This window comes from Musca domestica, unplaced genomic scaffold (genome assembly GCF_030504385.1).
Source record: "Musca domestica strain aabys unplaced genomic scaffold, Musca_domestica.polishedcontigs.V.1.1 49, whole genome shotgun sequence".
Classification (NCBI taxonomy): domain Eukaryota; kingdom Metazoa; phylum Arthropoda; class Insecta; order Diptera; family Muscidae; genus Musca; species Musca domestica.
The window spans coordinates 1,031,826-1,054,263 of NW_026712344.1; the positions used below are offsets into that span (position 1 = coordinate 1,031,826).

General features: G+C 32.4%; 1 protein-coding gene across 1 annotated transcript in view; it reads left to right on the top strand.

Moving 5' to 3' along the window:
* Positions 1-22,438, top strand: part of LOC101898435 (stAR-related lipid transfer protein 13) — a 399,946-nt gene that overhangs the window by 104,776 nt on the left and 272,732 nt on the right. The window contains exon 3 of the mRNA XM_059127991.1: positions 15,849-15,889. The gene's annotated coding sequence lies outside the window, so the exon portion shown is untranslated. The remainder of the gene's footprint in view (positions 1-15,848; positions 15,890-22,438) is intronic.

A 22,438-nucleotide genomic window follows, 5' to 3' on the forward strand; every position in this document is an offset into this window, starting at 1 on the left:
AAGTTAGAAAAATAAATAAAAATTACTCTTTTTCCATGGCAAGTGATTTATGAATGCATTCAGCGAATGTGGTTACACACATACATACACATGGGCAAATATGTAATTAATGTGGGATTCAATTGAAGTAACCGAAAAAAGGATAGGACTTCTAAAGATTTTCCATTGATCGAAAAATAATTTTCCTAGACCTTAATGGAAGCTTGTAGCGAACAAAAGTTTAGGAGCTATTTAAAGCAAATAATCCATTATAATGTAATATAAAGCAATTCAAAAAGAATTTGGCAATTTTCAAAAAAAAAAAAATAAATAAATAAAATCCGTTAAAAATTCTAAAAATTATGAAAATATCGAATATAGGGAGGTACCGTTGTATGGGAGCTATACGAACTTCAAATACCAAATTTAAAACCATTCCGGCAAATAATGTCGCTAAAATCATCAAAATACCGAATATCGGGAGGTACCGTTATATGAGGGCTATACGAAGAAGTGAACCTACATGACCCATTGTAAATACCAAAAGTCCTGCGGACATAATATATATTTGGGTAAATTTTTATCAACCTCCTTCATTTCCTTCGGAAGCTTGATAATGTCGCTAAAATCATCAAAATACCGAATATCGGGAGGTACCGTTATATGAGGGCTATACGAAGAAGTGAACCTACATGACCCATTGTAAATACCAAAAGTCCTGCGGACATAATATATATTTGGGTAAATTTTTATCAACCTCCTTCATTTCCTTCGGAAGCTTGAGTGATTTCTACAAACGGATAGACGGACGTACATCGCTAAGTCGACATAGAATTTTATGCAGATCAAGAAAATGGGATCTAAAATGTATATTTCGAGGTGTTACAAACGGAATGACATACTTAATATACCCTCCATACTATGGTGGAGGGTATAAAAATTAAATTTTTACTAGAATCTTTTTGTGCGACATTTCTTGATTTTATTCTGAATTGGTGAGAATTCTGAAATTTCAAATATCAAATTTGAACAAGTTTCGGTAAATAATGTCGCTTAAATCGTCAAAATTCCTAATGTTTGTAGGTTCCGATTTATGTGGCTATACGAAGGCGTGGACCTGCACAAACAATTTTCTGTCATAAACTGTAGTATCTATTACGAATTTCAAATACCGAATTGGAAACATTTCCGGTGAATAATGTCGTTTAAATAACCAAGATATCGAATATCGAAAGGTACCGCTATATGGGGGCCATACAAAAACGTGGACCTACAGGTCCCATTTTCAATACCAAAAGTCCTGCAGACAATTGAGTAAAATGTTATCAACCTTCTTCATTTCGTTCGGAAGCTAGAGTGATTTCCACAGACGGACGGATATCGCTAAATCGACATAGAACTTTATGCTGCTCAAGAATATATACATACTTTGTGGGGTCTAAAATGTATGTTTCGAGGTGTTACAAACGGAACGACAAACTTAATATACCCTCCACACTATGGTGGAGGATATACAAATATTTGTTAAAATAATTACCGACCACATAGTCAAAGGTCGATATATTCTGTTACTTTATATCAAAAAAATCTCTTAGTTGAAGTAGGTCCCTGGCAATACGGAAGGTTCTTTCGATCGACAATTTCGCTATATGAGCCTTAAACAATAAACAGTTATTTCACTCATTACTAAGTAATGAGTTTCCATTATACTGCCTGAATTCCATTCTCAAAAAAGCTTTTGGTTCTAAATGAACGACTCCAAACCACTCTCAATGTTCTCAATGTGGAAAATTCGGCTGAGAGACCAATATATCTTGATTTAAGCTATGCCGGTATAGGATGGCCAATAATATAGTTAATGTTCGAAATTGAGCTGCATGCTGACAAAGTGTAGCTGCATATCTCAGGTCATATGACTCAGCACAAAATTAGTAGCATGGGCTTATTTTTAGCATTACCAGTAATGACAACTACATACCCTCTGTATTACCAGTAATCTCAATATATAATGAGTTATTGCTATAAAATTATGTATCTATATAATCTTAACTTGGGATATCAACAGTTATCTAAATGTCAAATTTCAGGACTTCAGCTTCATTCATCTATTCACCTAATTTAGCGCTACCTAGTAATTTTCGTACAATTAAACTACACATTTCCAAAACCACCTCCATATCTCCATTCCAAATATCAAGAGTTATAACAAATTTCAAATTTCAGGACTTCAGCCCTATTCCTTGGCAAATACCAAATGTAGTACCATTGAGTACTTTTCGGATAATTTCAATACGAATTTCCAAAACTACCTCCATATCTCAATCCCACAGACCTTAATATCAAATGTCGGGGTTCCAGCCCTATTCCTTCACCCAATAACAAATATAGTACCATTTAGTAATTTTCGTATAATTATGGTACACATTTTCACACCACCGTCAAATCTCAAACACATATACCAACAGAGACCTCAATGTCAAATTTGAGGATTCCAATCATATCCCTTCACTCAATAGCAAATTAAGTACCATTTAGTACTTTTCGTACAAATATAGAAAGTATTTCAACCACAAATACCATCAATTATCTAAATATTAAATTTCAGGACCCAATTCAGTACTTTTCCTACAACTATAGTACACATTTCAGAAACCACCTCCATATGTCCAGGGTACACATAAACAACTACCCTAATACCAAATTTCAGATTTCAAGCCCAATCTGTTCGCGCAATACCTAACGCTACCAAATTTAGTACCATTAAGTACAGTTCGCACACTTAGTACACATTTCCAAAACCACCTTCCAAAACCAACCATACTTTCCAACCAAATTTCAAGTTTTTGCTCTCACCGTTCACATATTAGCAAATGGTACCATTTTAAAAGCTTAGTACCATTTTAGGAGGTTTCGTTATCTAATAGTTCGATATTTAAAAAACACTTTGGTACATCTATCCTGCACTCCATCAGTGACTTATATTCATAATTTCAGAATTCTAGCTCAATACTAAGTATTACATTTTAGTACTTTTCGTACAATGACATTCGTGCGAATGGGTCTACGTTTTCGTATAGCCCCATATAACGGTACCTCCCGATATTCCGTATTTTGATGATTTTAGCGACATTATTTAGCGGAATTGTTCCAAATTTGGTATTTGAAGTTCGTAATGGATACTGCGGCCTTAGGCTTAGATTGTCTGTGCAGTTCCACATTTTGGTATAGACCCAATATAATAGTACCTCCCTGTATTGATGATCTTAGCTACATTATTCACCGATTTTCTTTTTCAATTTTCGCATTTGAATATTAGGCCCACGTTGTCGTATAGACCCTAATATAACGGCTATATTTGGTATTTTTAAGATATTAACAGAATTTTTAACGGATTTTATTATAATACCGAATATCGGGAGGTACTATTATATAGTGGCTATACGAAGACGTTGACACAAAGTCAAACGCCATAATTTTTACATTTTTTTTAATTTTATGTCGGAGATATTAATTTTAATTTGTATTAATTTTTTTTTGTTTGATGTGCTTGAGAATTATTTCCACATGCGTTTCTTGTCCAGTCCAAAAATGTTTTATGGATGGGAGTCATGTTAGAAAAATTATATGTTTTCGGGATGACATATTCCAGTGAAGAACCTGAAATATCAGATTGTAGCCCATGTGGGTGCAAAATATTTGCATAATATGGGACCTCTTCCCAACCCTGGATTATTCTCATTTTTTGGGGTGGTTAGGGTGTGACCTATTTTTATAGATTTTTTTTCTGATATTTTTTGACTCCGAGTCAAAACTCTTCAATATTTTGAGGTTCCTTCCAAAAGCCAAAAGATAGTAAATTTCTATTGTTATAGAGAGTTTCTGATGTATCGCTGGGTGGTTTTTACTGCAGGTAAGTGGCAGAGATATATATCCTTCTCTCTCTCTTCGCTTTTCAATGGCTAGCGGAACAGTTCAATTTTCTTGATAGGATCAATTTTATATATCGCTCGCTGTTTCATTTATTTCAATTTTTTTTTTCATATTTTCAATCAAGTTACAATCCTTCCTGGTCTGAGCTTTTTATTTTACGTGTCTGGTTCCAGGGTTTAAAAGAACGGGAATTTTAAAAATTAGATGCTGCTCCTGGAAATTGATCTCCTTCTCCCAATTTTCTTTCTACGTTAAAATTCAAATACTTCTTGGTCCATTGCAATTATAGCGATACGGATATTATAGTTTCTGATGAAATTTCCGTTTTTAGTGGAAACCCCACTCGATTTGTGGCTACCTCTGGAAGGAATTGCGAAACACTTAAATATTAAAGTGACCGGATGTCAGAAACCAAAAAAATTAATTACATTTTTCCAGATATTTGTTTATTCATTTCCATACCCCCAGCAACTCTCTTGCCCCTCTCACACACCCATTTAACATTATGGGGTTTTCTATTTTGATTACTTTTCAAATTTTGTTTTATACAAACAAATTATCTTTTTAAGCCATATTCGATAGACAACAACCACAACAACTCATTATACGTATTTATATTTCACATAAATGTTACCATATGTGGCCAATTATCGGTGATAAATGTTGTTGCTCTGTGCACTGTTGGCGGCTGGCTGCTGTGATTCGAGTCTAGCGCATGGATGGATGCCTTTGTTAGCCGCGCTCATGAATTGGTAAATGATGACGGCGACGCCACCACCACCACCACCACCATCGCCAACTAGGCGATATCAAATTGTGTTTTTTTCCTCAATACGTAATCCAAAGATTTTCAATTATAATTTGCTTTTTTTCTGGTATTTTAGTCTATCAAACAGTGGACGGGACATAAATGTAATATTTTTGTTCCATACAACAAGAAACGACACCAAAACAAACAGCCAAACGTCATTTGTGATGGGATGTCAGTTGGTTGCTTTGTTGTAGGTAGGTAGGTAGAAAGGTAGATTATATGTTCGTGTGTGGTGGAATGCAAGTATATCTGCCAATCTAGACATGACATCGATGAGATGCAACAATGGACGTTTGTTGCATTTATATTCGTACATACCAAGAGCGAATGGTTTGTCATTCGATGTGTATGGTGATCGATTGGTTTTTGTTTTTTTTTTGAAATGCATACAGCCAATCAGTCAGTTAGTCCGTCAGTCAGTCATTTTTTAGATTTTTACCCATCGATAGGTATATTGGAAAAAATTAAATTTTTTTGGAAAGATCTTTTTGGTAGTTTTTGTCTTTTGTCCAGAGATTTGAAATGTTAAGATCACGTCGAATGACGAAACACTTTCAGTTTCAGTTGAGTTGTGTCGCCTGTCTTCCATCGGGCCGGGTAAATTGGCTATGTTTGCTGAGAGTGCAGTCAGTGATTTGTCAACACCATTTTTTTTTTGGTTGTTTGGAAAGGTGCCACAGGGGAAAAGTTGACTTTTTTTGTTAGAAATCGAAAACTAGTGCCTTACGCAATTGAAGTTTGAAACAAAGAGCAAACGAAACATTAGATAAAACATAATGAATAATTTATGTACCCCCCCCCCCCCCAAAAAAAAAATCATGACATAAAAAATTGATAATAATAAATTTAAGAAATGTTTTAAATTGTGTATGTTAATTTTGCAATAAAAATGTAGACGTTATATTATCGAAGTCAGGTTTTCATACATCTCCTCAAAATTCAAGGATTTCGAATTTAAGAGATATAATTTTAAATTCTCCCCTCAGTGGAGGAAAATTGTATGTCCTTATAATTGTTAGAATTTTTTGTTTAAAGTTGGGGCTATAAGCCCATTTAATTATAAATGAAAAAAATAAATAAAAAATCCCTTTTTTATATTAATAACTTATTTATTTTCATTGATCATTAAAAATAAAAATAAATAAAATAAACAAAAAAACAAGCAAAAAAGCTGTAAGTTCGGCCTCCAATTAAACAAAATTAAATCCGTTAAAAATTCTGTTAAAATCTTAAAAATACCGAATGTAGCTATTATATTAGGGTCTATACGACGACGTGGACCTACATCATCAAAAAGCACCAAAATACCGAATATTGGGAGGTACTATTATATGGTGGCTATACGAAGACGTGGACCTTAATGACCCATTTTCAATGCCAAGTCCTGCAGATATTATACACATTTGAGTAAAATCTTATCAATCTTCTTCAATTATTTTTAATTTTATTGAATGGAAGCAAAAAATGTCGGAGATAGCATCAAATTTTATAATAAGTTTAGATTTGTTCGAATTGGTCACCTTTGGCACGAATTATGCCCTTCCAACGGCCAACGAAACCGTCACACGATACCCGAATGTTGCTCTGTGGTAATTTGGCCCATTCCCGGCAAAGCGCTTGCTTGAGGTGATCGACACTTTGGTATTTTTTAGTGCCAACCTTGTTTTCCAAAATACTCCAGACACAAAAGTCCAACGAATTGGTATCCGGAGATTTTGGTGACGAGGAACTTAATCTTGTAACCATTCTTGGGTGGCACGTGCTGAGTGCGATGGGGTTGGAATGTCCAAGGTCTGCGACCAAATTGTTTGCGTGCCCAAGGCTTTAATACACCCTCCAGAATATTTTCGCATTTATTCTGATGCCACGGTCGATTGATACGAGCGGAGAGCGCCCATCGGTTGTTATGGCGGCCCACATCATCACCATGGCCGGCGCTTGAGTTCTGGTGGCCAAGCGAAGTTGCATATTTTCAGCTGATCTCTTTGGCATGTAAAAACGAACATTTTATTTGTTTACAAACTGCGGGACAACGAATGTTTTCTCATCGGAGAAAACCAAATTCGGCAGTTCACCACTTTCGGCCAAGCGAAGCAACTCTTTAGCTCTTTTGCGTCTATTTTCTTTCTGTTGCGGTGTAAGTTCTTGCAATTTTTGGAATTTCAATAGTTTTACACCGAGCTCATTTTTTATATTTGCCGAATGGAATATTGCGATATGTTCAGCTCACGAGCTATTTTTCGGCCACTGCGACGTGGGTTTCGATCAAGTCGCTTCTTTATCTTTCGAACCATTTCGGCTGATGTTGCTATTTTCTTCCGTCCAGTTCCTTGACGTCGGGCTACGTCACCAGTATCACGGTAATGAGCGATGATACGAGATACAAAAGATTTATTCACATTTAATTGCTGGAGTGCTCTAACGATAGCCACTTGTGGTTTTCCAGCCAAATATAAAGAAACCGCAATATCACGCTTGAATTCCATCGCGAATAACTTTTTTGCTGCAGAATACTCACCAAAATGCGCTTGTAAACAATATAATGAGCTGTCACTGGAATAATTTTAACAGCTGTCGGACGAGTGGTTTAGAAATGGCAGCAGTTTGAATTTGGTTGTAGTTTTTTTCATCTCACCCTGTATGTATTCCTGGCATTTTTGTGAGATTTTGATTTTTGGAGTCTTCTAGTACCTATGGTAGAATTTTATGACAAATAATTCTGTGGAATACTTTAACTTGTTACGATTTCCTTAAAAGGGTGTTTTTAACTCTGTTTTTGAATTGAGGATAAAAATATCCATTTGTTTGGCCTCTTGATGCCAAAATAATCTTCGTATTTTTATCTGCAATATTGCCAAAGACACTATGCACCTAAAATTCACGGATTCCGAGGAATCTTAATCCGAAAATTTGCAAAAGTGTCGTAGACAGGTGAACTCTATTTATGTTAGGTAGCGATGTCAACTTTTAAAACGGCAATACATGTGTATTCTGTTAGCTCCATTTTTATAATCTGCTGGATTTTCCCCGTAATTATTGAAAATCAAAATCGAAATTGTCGATTCGTGTAATGTTTTAAAAATCCACCACAATTATCTAAAAGTCCGGCGGAGAATATTCTCTAAAAATTTCCAACTTTTGTCCTTCAGAAAATAATCCTTACAAGCCTACAAGTATTGTTTTGAAAGTCTTCCCCTTGAATATCAGAATTCCATTTATAGTCAACATTTGCTGAAGATTTTTTTGTATTTCATTTAAATTCCAATCCCTGAAATTGAATACCCAACTTAAAATGCCCTTCAGGCTATTTAATTTGTCTCACATTACCAGCCAACGCCCCTCCCCTCTTCCTTGCTCTTATTAGCATTGTCAATTAAACAAATTTCTACAAATCTCATATCCAATATCCATAAATCTGATGATATATTCCGGTGGTCTTTAACACAAATGTCAATCAAACGAACACGTTTTCTGTTTGCTTCTCATTAACATGAGGCTTAGACTATTGTTTATATGCTTGTCTATTCGAAAAAAATACACTTCTCTCTTTTTGCCAAGTGTTTCTGTGGAATTTTAGCAAATAAAAAAAACGGTTTGAGACAAAGCAAAGCATGAAACGAAACCTACATATAATAGTTGTCACCTGTAGAATTGTCAGACCACAGCCCATAAAGCTTTGGCATGAAATATTATTAGCTGGTTTTTAAGGCTGAATTCTTAGCCTACACACATTTTTTTCTATTTTTTGATTTTGTGTTCAATTCAGAGAAAAAGACGGCTAGCAATTATTGCTTTGCTTAGAAAAATTGTATTTTTTTGCTTGGAACTGGTTTCCGTTGCAGTCATAAAAATCAAATTAGTTTCGATGCGAAATTGGCCAGAAAGAAATATTAATCACAAACCTGCTTGAAGTTGTATCAAACCGCAATATTTTATTATTCAACTAAACCAAGTGTGATACAACTTAAAGAAGTTTGATTACAACTGCAAATGGTAGAATGCAAAATTATGTGGTTTGAATACAACATTAAGTGGTATGAAAGCAACCTCAAATGGTTTGATTGCAGCCTTAAGAGGTACGATTGCAATTTTTTCTTTAGATAGGAAATTTGGAACGTTTCCAATCAGAAGTTTGCATATTGTTGTATCAAAGCCTATAATTTGATATCGAACTGAAATATTGTATTATAAGACGTTTAGATGTTTGATCAAACCTTTATGTGGTATAAAGGCAACATATAGTGGTATGAGTGGAGCATTAAGTAAGTGCTACATTAAGTCGTTTGAATACAACCTTAAGTGTTATAGCGGCAATCTTAAGTGGTATGATTACAGCCTTAAGAAGTATGATGACAATTTTCCTTTTTAGATTGGAAATTTGACATGTTTTCAATCAGAAATTTTCATGTGATGTGATGTGATTGTACAATATGACATTTAGCAGTTTGACCAAACCTTCAAGTGGTATGAAGAGTTTTATGTTTGATGTCAATTTTCGGTTTATGGTTCATATCTAACCTTAAGTGGTTTGAAGGCAATCCGAAATGGTATGAATGCAATTTTTAACTTCTTGAATGATTTGACGGCAATCCGAAATGGTATGAATGCAACCCTTGGTTACGGCACGATTACAACTCAAAGTGGCTATATTTAATTGTATGAATGCAACCCTTGATTGTATGAATGCAACTTTGAGTGATTTGAAGGCAATCGGAAATGGTATGAATGCAACTTTAAACTTCTAGTGGTGCGATGACAACCCAAAGTGATGACATTAAATTGTATGAATGAAACTTTTGGTTCTATGAATGCAACCTGGATTGGTTTGACGGCAATCCCGAATGGTATGAATGCAACCCTTGGTTACGGTACGATTACAACCTAATGTGAATATAATAAATAGTATGAATGCAACCCTAGATTGTATGAATGCAACTTTGAGTGATTTCAAGGCAATCGGAAATGCTATGAATGCAACATTAAACTTCTAGTGGTGCGATAACAACCCAAAGTGGCAACTTTAAATTGTGCGAATGCAACCTTTGGTGGATATGAATGCATTAAATTGTATGAATGCAACCTTTGGTTATATAAATGCAACCTTAAGTGGTTTGAAGACAATCGGAAATGGTATGAATGAGACTTTCATCAGCAAGTTTGGTCTTCAACTTCAAGTGGTTTGAATGCAACTTTAAGTGGTATAAGAGCAACATAATGCGGCATGAGCGTAATTTTTTTATGACAATTGTATTTACGGTTTGAACCTAAACTACGAAACCTTATGGATGCAACCTTGAGTAGTTTGAAGGCAATCCGAAATGGTATCAATGTAACTTTTAGCTGAAGTTGAACTGAAAACATTTTGTGATCACTACTTCAAACGATTTGAATGCATAAGTGGTGTGAGGGCAACAATAAGTGAAATGTACGTAATTTTTTTTTTCTTTTTTTTGAGGACAATGGCGTTTGTTTCAAACCAATTTTTTTTGTTATCGAATATTGTGTAATTTAAGAAATTGATCAAAACTTCTATTGGTACGATTACAAACTAAAGTGACGATGTTTGATTTTAGAGGTTTGAAGGCAATATGAAATGGTATGAATGCAACTTTAAACTTAAATTGAACATAAAATACTGTATGACACAACTTCTACCAGTTTGATCAATTTTTCAAGTGGTTTGAACACTTGAACGTCATTTGTTGTGTTCAATAGGGTTTCAATTTAAACTGCGGTTCCGGAAATATTCTAAGATTTATTTAAAAAAAATATGAAATAAAAAAACCCCAAACAGTTTATTCAACCGTTCAATTCAAGCTCAAGCGAAATCTGGCAATTATTCGAACACACATTTAAATGGAAGTTTTAACACCATCATTGAAACGTCTGCTATTGTAAGCCTCTATCAAATGCTTAACAACGCATCAGCCTAGCTGCTTTGGTTTGTTCAAAGACGACGAATGCAATCATGAAATTGTAAAACAATTTAAAGAAAATTTGCTAAAATTGTTATTGAACGCGAAAAAAAAAAAAAAAAAAAAAAAAAAAAAGAAGAAACAAATTATTATGGCCAAACAATTAAGTGTAAAACAAACCAAATTGCCAATGGACACAGCATAGATAGGCATTGTTTTTGGGGTCTAGCGCATTGGACACTAACAATGGCGGTTAAGAAAACCAAATATTTAGCAAATTGTTTTTTTTTTTCCTTCTTTTTTTGTTTTTTTTTTTTTTTTTTGGTAGTCACTGAATGCTGCGTTTCTTTGGTCACCAAACCAAAGACAAAAACACTTTCGCTTGAACATTGGGTGTTTTTCGTTCGCAGGACAACAACCATTTGTAGCTGAGGTGTTTTAAAATGATCTCAATGCGCCTGCCTACATCGTATCGGGTCTGTGGCCAGACTTGCCCACCTTGGACCATTGAACAAAGTGTCAACCAAAAATTGTTTTGACTTGGCTTGATATTCGTTTGTTTTCAATTTTTTTTTTTTTTTTTGGTAAGGAAAATTACACAAAGGGAGGCAAAGAAACGTAGTCAACAATTTGCGAAAATGGTCATTTAAACATGGCCATTATTTGAGCATTGAATTGTATTGTGATTTGGTGCTAATTATTGTTTCGAAATTTTTGGTTTCTCAAATTCCAAACGAAAAAATATAAGTTAAACTGTACATTTTTTGTTTGAAGAGTCCCTAAAAAATATTTATAAAAAAGCTATTATATTGTGTGTTATTTAGGCCAATTAAAAAATTATTTTTTTAATTAATTTTAATTTTTTTAAGAAAACATTGCTAACAACTCTTTTTTTTGGGACCTATTGAGCAATTATCGATTTTTTTTTTTTTAAAGGTTTGTCAAGGACTCTCAGACTAAATATTGTGGAAAACTTTTACGTATCTTTGGCCAATAAAATTGGCTTTCCAAAAAATTTTGTTAATGACTCTTTTTCCCAATAAATGCAGAATTTTTTGTTAAGGACTCATTGATCAATAAACGTCGACTTTTTAATATTTTTGTTAGGAAAATCAAATAAAAGTTTATTGATTTAAAAAGCCTCGAAACTGTTCTTTTTTACATGCTCGTTTTTGTTTTTGAGTATTTTTTTAATTTTTATTTAAAAAACCTTAAATTTTATGTCAGCTTACCTAAAAATCCTTGAGCATTTTTTAAAGAATATATTAATGAATTGAAGAATATAGTTAATGTGTTATGTGGTCCCAGGGTCCTGGAAGGTTTTTAAAAAAAAAAAAACAATTATATATATATATATATATATATATATATATATATATATATATATATATATATATATATATATATATATATATATATATATATATATATATATATATATATATATATATATATATATATATATATATATATATATATATATATATATATATATATATATATATATATATATTTTTTTTTTTTTTATTAAAAAAAAAATTGTTTTTGTTTAATTGCACTTTTTTTTGGTCTGTGTGTCCTAAGTATTCATTTTATAAAAAAGTCTTCGTTTTTGGGTCTATATGTCCTCCAGTTCTTTTTCATACCCTCCATTATGGAGGTATATTAAGTTTGGAGGGTATATTAAGTTTGTCATTCCGTTTGTAACACCTCGAAATATACATTTAGACCCCACAAAGAATATATATTCTTGATCAGAATTTTCAACGCTTTTTATTGTTTTTGAGAATTGTCATATTCGTTCCAAATGGTGGAGGGTATTCAAAGTTCGGCCGGCCGAACTTGCTGCTCTTTTACTTGTTTATAATAAAAAAAAAAATAGTTTTGCTATGAATTACCCTACACTGATCTGTGTGAAGACGAGACAAAACAAAAACAATAAGAGGTAGGATAATATTGTGATATGTTATTTTTTTAAATATTTTCCAGCGAATGGCGTGGGTTTTTTCAAGGACCAGTAAATGGTGAATCTGAGAAAAACTACTGCATACTTTGTGGGGTTTTTCAGATTTTTTTTTGGCAAAAAAAAAGAAATTACTGCCAAGAGCTTTCAGCCTAAAACACGTGTATATTTTTAGAAATTTTTGACAAAGACTTTCAGACCAAAAAAATTAGATTTTTTGAGAAAACTTTCATAAGGACTTCCAGGCAAATAAATTTAGACCAAAGTGGGCTTTTTAAGATTTTTTGTCAAGGATAAACTTGGATTTTCTCAATATTTTTGAAAAGGTTAAATACAAGTGGATTTTCTCGAATTTTGAAAGAATTTTTTTATAACAAGAACTTTTCGAGGATACCCAAGGATATAACTTGATTAGGGCTTTTTAAGAATATTAAGGAGGATATTTAATATTTTATTTGGTAAGGATATTTTCGGCCGGCCGAACGTGCAGCTCTTTTACTTGTTTATAATAAAATCTAAATTTTTGAATTTTAGTATCCTTTTTTAAATACATTTTTATAAAAGAAACGTTCATGTTTTTAAAGATTCTCTCTAATTAAGTTTTTTTTTTTCTTAAACGAGAAAAACTTTTTTTGAAAATCCGCTTTTTATTTTCAAAAATTATTTTTTAAAAATATAAAGTTTAATTACTCTAAACATCCTTGTGAAGAATCTTATATTTTCTAAATTTGCTAACCGAAAATTGTAGCTTGTAACAACAAGCTAGGGTACCAGTCTTACCTCCCCATAGCGGCCATTAACCAGAAACCAAAAAACGTTTGTTTCCGATGTGTGGTTGATGGCAAACAACAACGCATTTGCTGACATTCGCCAGCGATAAATCGACGCATGTTTTACGTTTAAGACAAACAATGGACAAGGAAACATTTCAGCAAATAACTATGCAAACTCTTCCCCCTTCTCCGGCTCGCAGTCTCCTATTGGGGCCCAACTGCCAAACGAAAACAGAAACCTTTTGTTTTGTCAATTCAATTTCCATTGCCATGATTGCAATGTTGCTGCTGCTGGTTGGCTATTGCCGCTGACATTGGCCAACATGGTAAAATCGCCACAACAAAACCTTTTTTCCTCGCACCCCCCTCCCTCGACTCTTTAGTATTTGGTTTGTTTCGTTTTTTTTTTACAGTCCTTCCCAATAAGGTAAAGGAAGTCATTTTCAACGCCAAAGTTTGTTTACTTTTTCACTTTTCAGTTGAATGGTTTTGGTACTTGGTCATGTGATATGTAAATTGTTTTGGTTGCCAGGAGGGGAAGTGGTGGAAGTGGTGGGGGGAGGAAATGTTTGTGCAACCAGCAAACAAAAAAAAACGTTTTTCTTTAAGGAAATAAAAATATTGATTTTTTCTCTCCCTCTCTCTCTCTCTCGGTTAGTCATTTCAGCGGTTTCGCTTGCGTGCGGATTATGCGATTTTTGTTTGGCATTTGTCCATTGAAAGTGTCACTTTTAGTGCAGCGCCGGGGCATTGTGGTGGTGGTAGCAGTAGGAGCAACAAATGCTTTGTTTGGAAATTTTGTGGCTTTAACTTTTGCCAAAGTCAATATTTATCGGTTTTAAAAGGTGACCACCATCATCACCACCACCAGGACCGTAAGAGGGCCACTGTTCGTTTTTTTTTTTTTTTGTATTTTCCCAGTTTTTTGAATGCCAATGACCAGAAGTATCAACACATGGGATATTTCTGTTTGATAATATTTTATTTTTTTCTCGTTTCGTTTTCATTTTCTTCCTTCAATTATGAATGGTATTACCAAATAAAGGTGATTGTATAATACGATTCAGTAGTCGCAATTATGAAAAAGGCCTTTTGAATGGCGGTGTGTTGGAACATAAGGAAATATTTGAGAGAAGGAAGAAAACAGACTATTTTTTAAAAATATAAGGAAATTAAGACATTTATTTTAAAAAATGTATTCTACATTTTTAAAATAGTCTCTTTGAAATTAACAGTTATGTCCCTAATATACTTGATTTTTTTTTTACAAAATCCATGTTAATATAAAAAAAAATCGACCTTAATATCTTTAAGAAAGAATTGTTAATAAATCCACAGTAATGTTCTCAATATCCTTGAAAGGAAATTATAAAAATCAACTAGAATATCTTTGAGAAAAATTGACTTGAATATCCTAATAAAAATTCTAAAAAAGTAATATTCTCAATATCCATAAAAAGGAAACAAAAAAATCCAATAACATATCCTTGAGAAAAAAATTATTATATCTTTAAGAAACTTTGATTAGAAATTAAAAAAAAAAAAAAAAAAAAAAAAACTCTATATTAGAGTCTTTGAAAAATATTCTTAAAAATCCAGAAAATTCAAAAAGTTCAAGTTAACATCCTTGAGACAAAATCTTGGAAAACTCTCTTTGGCATCCTTACGAAATAAAATATTAAATATCCTCCTTAATATTCTTTAGGAAAAGACCTAATAAAGTTATATCCTTGGGTACCCTCGAAAAGTTCTTGTTAAAAAATTCTGAAAATGCCATGTTCATTGATGTGAGAGTCCTTTCAAAATTCGAGAAAATCCACTTGTATTAACCCTTTTCAAAAATATTGAGAAATCCACGTTTATCCTTGACAAAAAAAAAATCTTAAAAAGCCCACTTTGGTCTAAATTTATTTGCCTGGAAGTCCTTATGAAAGTTTTCTCAAAAAAATATTTCTTTTGGTCTGAAAGTCTTTGTCAAAAAATTTTTAAAATATACACGTGATTTTGGCAGAAAGCTCTTGGCAATAATTTCTTTTTTTTTTTGGCAAAAAAAAAAAATCTGAAAAAAAACACAAAGTATGCAGTAGTTTTTCTCAGATTTAGCATTTACTGGTCCTTAAAAAAACCCACGCTGGAAATTATTTAAAAAAATAAAATATCACAATATTATCCTACCTCTTATTGTTTTTATTTTGTCTCCCTTGTTTCTTTGTCTCGTCTTCACACAGATCAGTGTAGGGTAATTCATAGCAAAACTATTTTTTTTTGATATTTTCCATTACGTCTCAGCCCACCTGGAGAGAGCGTGGAATGACGGCATTTAAATTTAAAGCGGATCTTAAATCAATAACCCTGTTTGTAAATATCAATAAATATACATTTATATTTCCTTTTTATTTTGTTATTTCGTTTTGTAATTAAAAAAATCTCTATAAGCTTTATATTAATTACTTTTCTTTCCTCTTTTTTTATTTATAGATTATCATTTCCAGTTGTGTTAATAAAACGGCATTATATGGTGGTAAGTCTGGCTAATAATTTCATCAGAGCCAACCATAATTTTCCTGCTACCAGATAATAATTTTGTAGACGAAAAAAACTATAATTTTGCCATTAAAGAAAAAATCAGCTGCACTTTTTAATGAACCACAAAGCAACACCAACAGTAAAAAAAAAATCAATTTTTAAAACCTATAATTTTGTTTCACCTTTTGTGTTTTTTTTTTTGTTTCTTTATTAGACTTGAGAGGCATCTCAACCTGAAATTATTTTTTTTTTATTTGTTTCAAATTCATTAAAATCTCAACTGAGTACGCCTCCAAACAAAAAAAACACACACACATTATGGTTTTTAATATGGCTTTTAAGGAAAACCTTTCTTTCATAAACCGCCTGGTGTCGAAAACCCAATGGCCAAAAATGCCACAAAAATTATTCGAACCACCTAGCCCCTTTCAAAAAATAAAAAAAAAAAATGGCCTAAGTAAACATTTGATAAGTTTTTCGTTCAATTTTCTTTGGGCAACAAGACATAGAGAGAGCAAGGAAATATTCCCATTTTTATTGGCATTTTGTGTTAAGTACTCAAAAATCAATTAAAACCAAATTTATGACTTTGAACTTGACAGGCTGGCTGTGTGACGTTTTATGATTCTTTTATTAGACTTGAGAAACGAAATGCTTCTCTGTTTTCTTCTTTCAAAAATTATTTCTTTTAAAGACAACAAAAAAGGAGTGGTCGAAATTCGGAATCTTGGCTTATCACTTTCAATGCCCGCTCGGTAATAGTTTTCTATGTTTTTATGAGCTCATGTTGTCTTGCCAGCCAGCCAGCCAGCTAGCCTTACCCTTCTAAACTCGCCGAAATCTTACTTTCATTTGAGAGTGATGCTTCATTACTCACCCAAGCCTTACAAATTAACCCAAATTTAGAAGATCGTTTTTTATGGGGGATATTTCCTTTTTCTTGCCAATTTGAGAAAAAAATTACCGCTTATTTAATTACATTGTGCAATCAAGAATTTATAGTAATTGTGGGGAATATCCTGCAGATTATGAAAGTAAAGCTAAAAAATAAGACACGTGTATCGGCCTTTTGAAAGTTTACCTCGGAAAGTAGCCAAAATAGAGGAGGGGCAAGTTCCTCTCTCTTCCACAATTTTGGAAATTTTCGGATTAAGACTTCTCGAAATCCCTGCAATTTATGTATACGGTGTCTTCTGCAATAGTGCAGATAAAAATACGAAGAATATTTTCGTAGAACATTTTAACCTTCAATCGAGTCAGCAAAAGGGTCTCTTTGGTCCTTTTTTTTAAATATTGTTAACAAACAAGCCAAAACTGTTCTATTGTTAAAAACTTCCTATAAACGACATCGTAGCAACACAAAATAGTGTACAAAATTATTTGCCATAAAATTCTACTATGGGTCCTAGAAGACGCCAAGAGTCTTAATTTTACCCATACGCCAGGAAATCATATATATTAAAAGCACATTTTATGGATAAAACCCTACTTTGTGTGAATTTGGGCAAAAATCTCCAGCAAAGGATCATTTTGGAGGGGTGAAGCCAAAGACAAAAATACTCCTCATCAAATTTTAACATAAGTTGCCAAAGGAAGGAAATCTCTATTTCTACTCTATATAAAAAAAATATTATCATCACAAATTCAAAAAAAAACATAATCTTCCCTAATTTTTTGATCAATTTCCCTCGGACTTTTTTCGAATTGTCGCCTGAAAGTTTCATAAAATTTCATTTTAGGTAGAAGATTTCCAAAGAAGAAATATTCTACACAAAATTTCACTATAAATCTCAGAATAAACCATACCGGATGAGATGAAAAAACTGCAACCAATTTCAGATTGCTGTCATTTCTAAGCCACTCGTCCGACAGCTGTTAAAATTATTCCAGTGACACCTCATTATATTGTTTACAAACGTACAAAAGCATTTTGGTGAGAATTTTCTAGAAAAAAAGTTGTTCGTGATGGAATTCCATCGTGGAAGTGTGATTTCTTTAGACTTGGCTGGAAAACCACAAGTGGCTATCGTTAGCAGTCCAGCATTTAAATGTGAATAAATCTTTTGTGTCTAGCACCATCGCTCGTTACCGTGACACTAGCGGAGCGTAGCCCAACGTCAAGGAAGTGGACGGAAGAAAACAGCAACATCAGCAGAAATGGTTCGAAAAGTAAAGTCGCGACTTGATCGAAAGCCGCGTCGCAGTGGCCGGGAAATGGCTCGTGAGCTTAATATATCGCAATATTCGATTCGGCAAACATTGAAAAATGAGCTCGGGGTAAACCCATTGTAATTCCAAAAAGTGCAAGAACTTACACCGCCAAAATAAAATTGACGCAAAAGAGCTAAAGAGTTGGTTCGCTTGACCGAAAGTGGTGAACTGCTCAATTTGGTTTTCGCCGATGAGAAACCCTTCGTTGTCTTGCAGTTTGTAAACAAACAAAATGATCATGTTAACTTGCCAAAGAGGTCAGCTGATAATGTGCACCTTCGGTTGGCCACCAGAACTCAAGCGCCGGCCATGGTAATGGTCTGGGCCTCCACAACAGCCGATGGTCGTTCTCCTCTCGTATTAATCGACCGTGTCATCGGAATAAATGCCGAATATTATCGCGAAAATATTCTGGAGGGTGTATTTAAGCCTTGGATACGCAAACATTTTGGCCGCAGACCTTGGACATTCCAACAGGACACAGCACCATCGCACTCAGCACTCGTCACCCAAGAATGGTTACAAAATGAGGTTCCTCGCTTCATTTTCAGCGCACAATGGCCACCAAAATCTTCGGATACCAATTCGTTGAACTATTGTGTCTGAAGTATTTTGGAAAGCAAGGTTGACACTAATAAATTCCAAAGTGTCGAACACCTCAAGCAAGCGCTTCGCCGGGATTGGGTCAAAATACCGCAGAGCAACATTCGGGCCATAATTCGTACCTTTGGCACCGATTCGAACAAATCTTATTCTAAAATTTTATGCTATTTCCGAAATTTTTTGCTTTCATTCAATAAAATGTTAAAATTGCAGTTTTTTTGATCTCACCCTATATAGGTTATTCTGAAATTTGTAGCGAAATTTTGTGTAGAATATTTGTTTTTTCGTTACTTCCAGGCATCAGATCGAAAAAAGTTTGTGGGAAAAATTATAAAAAAAAAAATATATTATTTTTGGTAATAATTTTAAAATATTTTGATATAGAGTGAAAATACAGAATTATTTTCTTCGGAGATCCATAATAAAATTTGATGAGGAATATTTCTTTTTGTCTTTGATGTCATCCTTCTAAAATGGAGCTTTGATGGAGATTTTATTTGAATGTATATAAATTCCTGACGTTTGGGTAAGAGTTAGGTCCTTGACCTCCTTTGGGAGATATAGCAGAATTGTATCACAAATAATTTTGTGGAATATTTGGACATGCTGCGATCCCGTTTAATGGAAAATGCTAAACATCTTTTAAAAAGGACCAATATTGGACCCTTTATTGACTCATTTGAGGGTTAATGTTCTCTACAAAAAATATTCCTCGTATTAGAAAAGTGATGGCTTGTTCGTTTGGGATACCATAGTATTTTGTTGTTGCAAAATGGACAGGCTTAATCCCTTTATTTTTGTTTTTATAAAATTCCTCGTATTTTGCAATATTGCCGAAGACACTATATACCTAAAATACATGGATTTCGAGAAATCTTAATTCGAAAATTTCCAAAATGGTGGAAGGGCCGAGGTGACTTAGCCCCAAACATTCAAAACGCCAAAAGACGAGTTTTCTTTTAATTGACTTTATTTTCATAATTTGCTTGATTTTCCCCTTAATTATTGAAAAAATGTTAATAAATTTTTGTGGCACAGTGTAGTCTGTATTAAATTTTTTTAAAAAATAATAATTCTCAAATTAACATTTTTTCCAGAGAAAAATGTTTAGGCCTTTAGGACAATATCTTAACACTTGATTATTACAATAAAAAAGAAATCAACAACTCCAAGCTATGGGTTCCTGTTCTCTGCTTGTTAACCATGGATTAGCAATATGACGAACATTTGACGGTTCGTTATGTTTTTTTTTTTTCTTTCTTTTCCAAATCAACTTTTCTTTTTTAACTTGGGTTGGCCATATCATATTTGTTGCTGTAGTTTTTGGCAATTGTGTTAAACCTGGTGTTGTGCCAGGACCATTGCTTGGGCTTCTGCAGATGATGTTGGTGCACTGACTGGCACAGTAATTGTTTATTGAAATGTTTGATTACTTGACTTCTTTAACTTGTTTTGCCAATTGGTGAAATAATCAACCAAGAAAAATGACAGAAAGGCGAAGGGGAGAGAGAAGTGAGAGGTAATGCAAAACGAAGTTAGCGAAGGCAAGGCTTGATCTGGCTCGGGCTACCACATGACCATAAAACCCCAGCCAAGACAAATGGCAAACGGTGGACGACGGATGTTTTTTTTTTTTAAATGAAAGACACCAACCAAACAGTTAGACAAACAAACGGCAAACGCCTAGTTGGCCAAAACAATCAAAGGCCACAACGGAACGAAAGAAAGAAGTGAATGCTGGCTGAATGGCTGACTATTTCAAAAACCCTCGCCCCCACCCCCCAATTCCCCCCCGGAAAAGAGCGATAATTATATTTGAATGAATCCATAAAAATGGATTGGTTTGTTAGGTTTGATGATGGTGGTGTTTCGCTATTTGACTGGGCTTTGTGTTATGGGCGAAGCACCAAAAAAAAAACCGTTTCTTTTTTCAGTTTTTATTTTTTGGTAAAAGGTGTGTCAGTAGTTAATGCAACTGACTTGAAAAGTAAACAGCCATCGAGCCATGGTACTTAATGTTGCAACAATGCCAACCAATCGACAGACAGTTGCAAACATCATTTGTTGCTGGTGGCAATTTTTTGGGTCTTTGTTTACCTTCTTTTTTCGGATGGTTGGTTGTTTGGGGTGTTCTCGTCGCTGTTGTTGTCTTGGCAATATTTGCAATGTTGTTGGCGTTACTGTGAATTGCATTGTTGCCACCATGTCTAAGACGTGGTTATTCGCATTGTCATTGTTTTGCATGTGTTCACCTTTTTTCCAGCAGCAGCAGCAGCAACAATTCGTAGATTGTTTGTCGATTGTTTGAGTTGCCAACGTTTTTCTTCGTTTGCTGTTATTTTTTTTTTTTCGACACAGTGGCGGCATCACGTGGCGCGATCAATAATCCATAAGCACGCAAACACTTTACTCTCTCAGGAAAAAAAAAAACGCTCAACACCACCACCAAAAACAATGTAAAAAATAAAAATTACAATGACGACTGCCGCCACCTCACAAAAAACAACCGACACAGAAAGTGGGAAGTGGGTTAATGCAACCAAATTTCAGTGCTCCTCATTGGCATGGCGGCGGCATGTTAGTAGGCAAACGACAGAAAATCCAACGATTGTGTGTCAAAATGCCAAGACAAAAAGTGATTGCACGTTATTCTGTTTCTTTGCTGAAAAATTAATTTTTATTTTCTTCAGGTTTTTTTTTTGTATTTTTTGAGAAGCATAATAACGGCTTCCTCATTCATTCAAGGTGAAAGAAATAAAGAATATTTTCAAAAATATGAATTAAAATCTAAAAAAAAATAATATTAAAACAAATAAGAAATTGGTTTCCAAAAGTTTATTTTTATTTAAAAAAAAAAAATTATATATAAATAATAATAATAATAATGATAATAAAAATAACAATAATATAATAATAATAATAATAATAATAATAATAATAATAATAATAATAATAATAATAATAATAACAATAATAATAATATAATAATAATAATAATAATAATAATAATAATAATAATAATAATAATAATAATAATAATTATAATAATAATAATAATAATAATAATAATAATAATAATAATAATAATAATAATAATAATAATAATAATAATAATAATAATAATAATAATAATATATAATAATAATAATAATAATAATAATAATAATAATAATATTAATAATAATAATAATAATAATAATAATAATAATAATAATAATAATAATAATATAATAATAATAATAATAATAATAATAATAAATAATAATAATAATAATAATAATAATAATAATAATAATATAATAATAATAATATAATAATAATAATATAATAATAACTATATAATAATTAATAATAATAATAATAAAAATAATAAATAATAATAATAATAATAATAATAATAATAATAATAATAATATAATACTAATAATAATAATAATAATAATACTAATAAATAATAATAATACTAATAATCATAATAATAATAATTAATAATAATAATAAATAATAATAATAATAATAATAATAATAATAATAATAATAATAATAATAATAATAATAATAATAATAATAATAAGAATAATAATAATAATAATAATAATAATAATAATAATAGAATAATAATAATAATAATAATAATAATAATATAATAATAATAATATAATAATAATAATAATAATATAATAATAAAATAATATAATATAATAATAATAATATAATAATATAATAA